Source organism: Phoenix dactylifera, unplaced genomic scaffold, assembly GCF_009389715.1.
Source record: "Phoenix dactylifera cultivar Barhee BC4 unplaced genomic scaffold, palm_55x_up_171113_PBpolish2nd_filt_p 002498F, whole genome shotgun sequence".
NCBI lineage: Eukaryota > Viridiplantae > Streptophyta > Magnoliopsida > Arecales > Arecaceae > Phoenix > Phoenix dactylifera.
In genome coordinates, this window is record NW_024069695.1 from 15,001 (window position 1) to 22,500 (window position 7,500).

Genomic DNA, 7,500 nt, shown 5'->3' on the forward strand with positions numbered 1-7,500 from the left:
TCCCCCTTTTTGACAACATCAAAAAGATAGTGAAACATTAAGTACAAAGATCAGAGCAGAACACATCGAGTGTGAATTCAAGAGGTTTTTTTAATTTGATAGTTTTCTAAACAAGTGTAGGTGGAATCTTCCTTAGGTTAATGATATTCAAGGAAAAACATGAGTGGAGATCTAACCTCTCTTCACTAAGTATGAAAGCTTGTTCATTTAAGACCTTTTGCCCAATCTATTAAGTATTTTATCAACCATGAGAGCAATTTAATTAATTTTCTTAATGACTTCAAAGTTCTTTTATGATAATAGGAGAATTGTGGCACAAATATCAAAATATACATTCATGCAATTTTTGATACATCTTAGAGCTCTTTTAAAGACTTTCTTTTATTTCTTTAGAAAATAAGCACAATTTGATACATAAAATAATGAATTTGCACAAAATTGAAGTTCCAAAAAGCAAGCCAATTAGAGCTCATTAGTGAAGTTCCAAAAATAGATTTTCTAAGAGATACTCAAGAAAATTTAACACATTATTCTCCCCCTTTTTCATTAAATTAGAGGCTCTTAAGATTTGCAGTTTGGTTCAAGAGTGATGCATGAGATATACTAACCAAATAACACGCCTCAAGGTGTATCATACAGATTTTCAGATTTAAATTTCAGATGATACATATTGGAGAGTATTAGAATCACTTTTCATTTAGTGTTCTTTCTCTCTCCTTTAGTTATAGATTTATGCGATTAAGTTCCATAAGATCTTTCCTTCTGAAATTTTCTTTCTCCCCCTCAAATGATCATTCCATTTAAGAGTTTAGAATCCTAAGATAATGTTCAATAAGATTGTCAATCTCAAAAATATATTTCAGCTTATTTTCATAAGACTCAAGGTTTGAGATAAGACAACCTTTATAGAACTCATCTCAAGGAAATTAAAACATGTCTTGCAATATAAGGAGGTTCATCAAAATCAATCCATAAAATTCAAAGTATGCATCAAAATAAAGTGTCTTTGGGATAGGATACTGAATATCTAAAGCTCCCCCTCAAAAGATGCATTCTTCTTTAATCATTTTAAATTGTTGAATTTCAGATTTTAGTAATAAACGTGAATAACACTGAAATTCTGTAATATCGAGAATGTAGAGTGATCTAGAATTATTCAGAATTTATCACTCTTTCTAATCCTTTAAGAACAAGTTATGCTTTCTCCTAATCTTAGAGAAAATGTATAAAAGTATTAATCATAAAATGATTCAATTGAAGCTCAGTTTCTTTCAAAAGCATTTACATTTTCTTTCTTTTAGAGTCATTTGAGTGAGGTGAAATGTTTCTAGCTTTAAGATCATTCACTCTATTGATGGAAGTCTTCAATAATGTAGAAGAGAAAAATATATAGATGATCATTGAGGTATATATATTTATAGAACTCAATTTCTTAATCATAGTTTTTCAGCAATGTATACATGAAGCACAATAAATATATTTTTTTTTATATCAAAATAGAATCATATATTTAGAAATTTTTGTTTGCAATCAAGATCATCGAAAGACACATCATTTGAACCAATATTAGTATACTTTGAAGATAAGAAATGATATGTTTCGGATGCGTATCGGAGCAATCATCAAAGGCATCAAAATTAATTCTGTTTTTCTTAAAGTAAGACTTTATTTTAAAAATCACATTTAGTTTAAGCTTTTATACAAAATCAGATTCGGAATTACATAGGATTTTCAATCATACTTTGAGATATGTATCTTCCACATTATAGCTCATCTTAAATGATTACGATTGAAAATACATATTTCAAACATATAAGAGCATATTCAGAATCTTTGTATTAAATGTTGAGTTTTGGTACGAATTTGAACATTATATACCAAATTTAGGCAAGTTGAAGGATAAAACAAAATCAATTTATTTTCCCTAAATAGAGATGTTCTTCTCTTCTCCTTTCTACAATTTTATTTAGCTTTCAGATTTTAACAATGATTGTGAATGACAAATCTGAAATTTCTTTTCAATAAAACTAGACAAAAGATGTTATGTAGCAATTCAAACATTCAATCAAATTGTCCAAGTATGAAACATTACAAAATATTGAGAATCCATAAATCAAGACATCATACCATATGCAAAATATACCATGTGTTAAGTCATGCATTAAAATACTAAGTACAAGAATGTCAAGGATCAAAATCAATTCTTTTCAAATAAACTCCCCCTATTTAAATATAATCTTGCAATGATTTCATCCTTAAAGTGTGTTTTCAAGTGATTAAAAATTTGACTTAATTCTACTTTCATTTACTTTGTTTTTCATTTATAACTTTCTTATGCTCTATACTCTATTTGCTCCCTATCCGGTGGAGTTGGGAAGGGGCACGAGGTACTACCACTAGCCTCCCTCTTGTGCCGTCCCTAATATGCCCTACACCGAATAGTTGGGTCAAATAGTGCCGGGTACTACCACTAGCCTCCCCATTGGCACCATCCCTATGATGAGCAATATAGAAAGGTTAAAATGTTTACTTCAAAACCTCCCTGTTTAAGTGTAATTAATTACGGATTTTATCCCTTCCAAAAGAATGCTCACACAAGTCTCACAAATGTGTCGAATATATTAAGTTTGTTTTGCTTTTCCTTAAGGTTGAAGTGTTTGCCTCTACTTGGATTTTACTTCTCTTGAATAATATCCATTTTCTTTTCTTTATCTCTCTCTCTTTTTGTTATTCTCAAGTAATTTTCATGAGAGAGCAGAATAGAGAATTAATCTTACGTATCATATATATGTATATCATGCAAACAACATTTTCATTATGCTCAAGGTTTCATAACTTCTCACAAGTTATTTTACATCAATATTTTAAGCATATACTTGTGTATTTCATGGTTATGACATAGGCAAAGATATATTTTAGTTTGGGCAAACCATGAAATAATTTCTAAAAGTATAAGTCAGTTAATACACATATAGACATGATATCAAAAATTAATAATTAAAGAATTTAATCATGCCATAATAAGATTTAAGTTACTGACTTTGCTCAACTAATTTGTGAGAAAGGTATCTAAATTACCTATTCATTATATGTTCTTCAAGCCAAACTAGATTTCTTATGTGTGAACTTTTGGCTGAAGAAGATCCTCTCTCTTGTTTGCATGTGAATGTTTAGTGTATCTTACATGAAGATATCCTTCAAGTTGAAATCTCTCATTTTTCTTTCTTGAAGGAAGGTCATTAGTTTCTTTAAGATACAAAGCATTCATCCAACATATATATTTTTTAACTAGATGACTCAATATAAGATATGACAATAGTTGCATGTTGAGTCACTTTACTCAAGAGATTGCCTAAATATAAGCAAGCACATATCATTTGAACTAAAGAGATAGATTCATTAACCAAGATAGTTTAAGTCAATTTAGTTTAGATTCTATTTGCTTAAGATAATTATCAATAAGATATGTTAACTATGTTTTAATCAATTTATCTTAAACATTTGTTTCTATCAAAATTCAGATTATGATTTATTTGTTATCAATAAAATATGATTAATTAAAGTTAGATTGAAGTCTTGCACAAGGTCACATAATGAGCATACAATCTGGTCTACTAGCTGTAAAATAATTATTCTATCATGCTTCAATACAGCTTTAACACAATAGATCTACTTTGCTCATCCTTTTCAAATTCTACAAGATGGGGTCATAGATATACCTTCTTCATGCCAATCTTCTATAAGAGTTTTCTTGTGGACTAACGTTGGTCAATGAAGATCTCCTTTCCTGTTTGTCTTAATTTGGAGTTTGAGAGAAGATGTTAATTCATTCATCATATTTCAAACTCACTTTGCAATATAACTCTTCATTAGTAGAACCAAAAATGATGTCATCAATGCATACTTTGAGCAAATAAGATATCACAAATTCATCTTTTTGATGCATAGATTTATCACTATTACTTTCTATCAAAAAGGTTGCTTAAGCTTTTATATATCATGCTTTTGATGCTTGTTCTAAATCACATATTGCTTTATCATATATGTAATGTGTATTTTTAAATATGGTGGTTATTTTTCATAGATCTCCTTTTTAATGAAGTAACCACATAGGAGTGACTTCTACACATTCATTTGACAGAATATAAAGCTCATGAAGCAAGCACATGATAATGATGATCTTTACTTCTAATCATGCAAGAATCTTTATCAAGATCTATTTCCTCTTTTCTTGATTTAGTCTTTTAGTAGTCATCAATTTTTCTTCATTAAGTGCATATGTAAAAGATTAACCATATAATTTGATTTTAGTATTTTGATAATAAATCATTAGTCTCATAAAGAATAAAATGAATTGATACTTCTACAACTAGAATTTTTCATGAATGTTCTATATGCATTGCTTGATGAATGATATCCAAGGATAGAAGTATCTTTATCAGATTTGGCATTATTTTCATAATAACATGTACGACTGAAAAATATGAAAGATATGCAATGGTTCATTTTTCATTTTTCAGAAGATCAAAATTTTCATCAAAAATAGAAATCATATGTATGACAAGCAGTGATGATAGTCTTTTAAAAATTTATTTAAGTAGATGACTATCATACATAATTGTCTTTCTCATTTCTTCAAGAATTCTATTAATCCTATTTTGCTTATGGTGTCCTTGGTGCTGAAATCATTGGATTTAATATTATTTTCTGTATAACCTTTATCAGGATTTTGGTTTTCAACACTGTGCCATGATACTCTTTATCTTCACAGTTTGGAAACCTTTATCATTTGAACCACTTTTACAAGATTTAGTAAATACAGAAAAATACTTCAGTTTTATTTTTCAAGAATAAATCCAATGTAAGCTTTTGAAAAACTTGGAGATGGAAACAACATCTTAAGATTTAGAAATGATTTTTGTTTGTTTCCTTAGTTAGCATGCATAGCAAAACTTTGACCTTTAAGTAGATAATCTAAGTAAGCCTATGGCAAGGTCTTTTGAGATTAAGTACATACTAGCATGAGTTGATTTTATATGCCAAGGATGGTTTCTTGGTATTCATAGTGCATATATTCAAAAGCATACCAAGTACACATTATCATATCTATGATCAATAAACAATAATGCCATGGATAATAACTCTCAATCAAGCATATAGAGAATTCATAGAGTTATTCTTAATAAATTGATTAATCATTTAGCAACTTATCCAATAGTGAGTAAAGTATACTAAAAAATGAAGAGATTTGATTATATTTCCAAAAGTATTTTCTATATCACAAAATTGATCACTACTAGCAAATCATATCAAATACTAAAGCACAAATAATGATGAGATGCAAGAATTACTGATTTCATTATTTTTTTGTTAATAACTTTTTAAGTTTCTTTATGTTCCATAGGTACCTTGGTACACCTATGTGTACATCCTCATTTTCTCATTTTGGGTACCCAAGCTTGCTTGAGTCCTTGAGAGTTAGGACATATGGTTCCTTTTGGAACCCATATCTGTTTAATAATAATAACTTTACCATTTGATTTAATTATACTAGAACGATAGGTAAAGTTGTTATTCCCATCCTTTTCATTTTTGAAATAAGTTATCTTATTTAATGGTTTGCTTGGTAAATTGATAACCTTTTTCTCTAAAGATTTATGGCTAAGTGAAGGAGTCAAGCTAAATTTTGATTTATCAAAATCAGCATATTGGCTTTCAAACATCATTTTTAATCTTTCTGAACTTACAGTGAATTTGTTAATAAAACATTTTAATTGGTTAATTTCTTTACTTAAGTTTTGATTTTCTTTAATTAAGCTATGATTTTTCTGAATCAATTCTTCTGAAAATGACCTTAAGCTTTCATTTTCAGAATTTAGTTTCTTAAGATTTTTATTCTTTACAGATAATTTTCTACAATCACTATACAACTCATGAAAAGCATTTAAAAGTTCATCATAAGAAAATTCTTCATGAGATTCGTTTGGTTTAAAATTAGATTCAGATTTTACTTTTTCTTCTAATGCCATAAAACATAAATTAGTTACCTTTTGTAGTTCACTATTGCTCCTAACTTTCAATTCCTTGTCTGAATTTCTCTTGGTCAAGGCTTTCTTGCGTTTTACCTCTTTCTTTCTTTCTTCTTGCTTCCTCTTCTTCTTTGTCTTTAGGAAGCTGATTTGCCTTGGAGCTGACTCGGACCTTATTGGAGTCGACTCGGTTAACTTGAGGGTCGACTCTGAAATACTTGGGGTCGACTCGACTGAGATGGAAGTTTCAACACCTTTTTCTGCAGTCTCATTGTTAGTATGCAATTGAAGTACATGTGAGCTACTCTGAGATTTCTCATAAATATTTTCTAAAGTATCCCAGATCTCCTTTGCAGATAAGCATGCAGAAATTTCATTAAACATTGTTTCTTGAATCGCACAATATAATATGTTCATAGCTTTAGCATTTAATTGTGCTAAGTCCTTTTCATTAAAAGTTTGAGAGAGTGTGTGAGGGTCATTTATTATGATTTTCCAATAGTAATAGTTTTGTGATTGAATAAAGATGCGCATGCGTATTTTCCAATGTGCATAGTTTATGCCATTAAATAGTGGAGGTGTGTCAATTGCTTGTCCTTCTCCTAGAAAACTATCTATTTGAGTTGTCATGATCTTTGGCTCTAGTCGGTTAAGACTACAAATAATATTTGAGCACCTGCTCTGATACCACATGTTGCCCAGTAGATACAACCCAAGGGGGGGGGGGGTGAATTGGGTCTTTTAAAACTTTTATGCTACTTCTAAAACTTTATGATTAACTATGCTAAGTTGTATAGATGCACAGTGAAAGTTAAACTTAGCAAGGGTTTGATGTATAGACTTCGACTTGATTAAATATGCTTGCAACTAAAGGATGTGCGGATAAGAATTAAGCAAGCAATTTATCTAAGTAAGTAAGTGTGTTAGTTAGACAATAACTAGAGGCATTACAAACACAAAGGACATATAGTGGTTCGGTGCACCCCAGCACCTACATCCACTCCCCAAGACCTCTTGGGAATTTCACTATAATCCTACCGATTACAGCTGGTTGTTTTACAAGCTCACAACCCAACTTGTTGTTTTTACGAGCGCACAACGAACTCGGTCGGTTTTCCCAGGCTCACCGACTAGAACCAACCCCGATTGTTTTCCCGGGCTCACAATCAAACCCTTACACGTTGGTTTTACCCTCGGCTCACCAACAAACCTATCTCCGTTGGTTTTCCCCTTTGGCTCACCAACAAACCTATCTCCGATGGTTTTCCCTTTGGCTCACCAACAAACCTTTAACCCCTTGATTCAATCCCATGATTGAATCAAGTTACAAGATATTAAAACAAAGAATAAAAACAAATCAAAGCTTCTTAAACAAGCAGATATGACAATATAAACAAATAGAGTAAAGAGAAGCCCTCAAACGAGTTTTGAAGATGGAGGAGCTCGGCTTCTTCTTTACTTGATCCTCCTC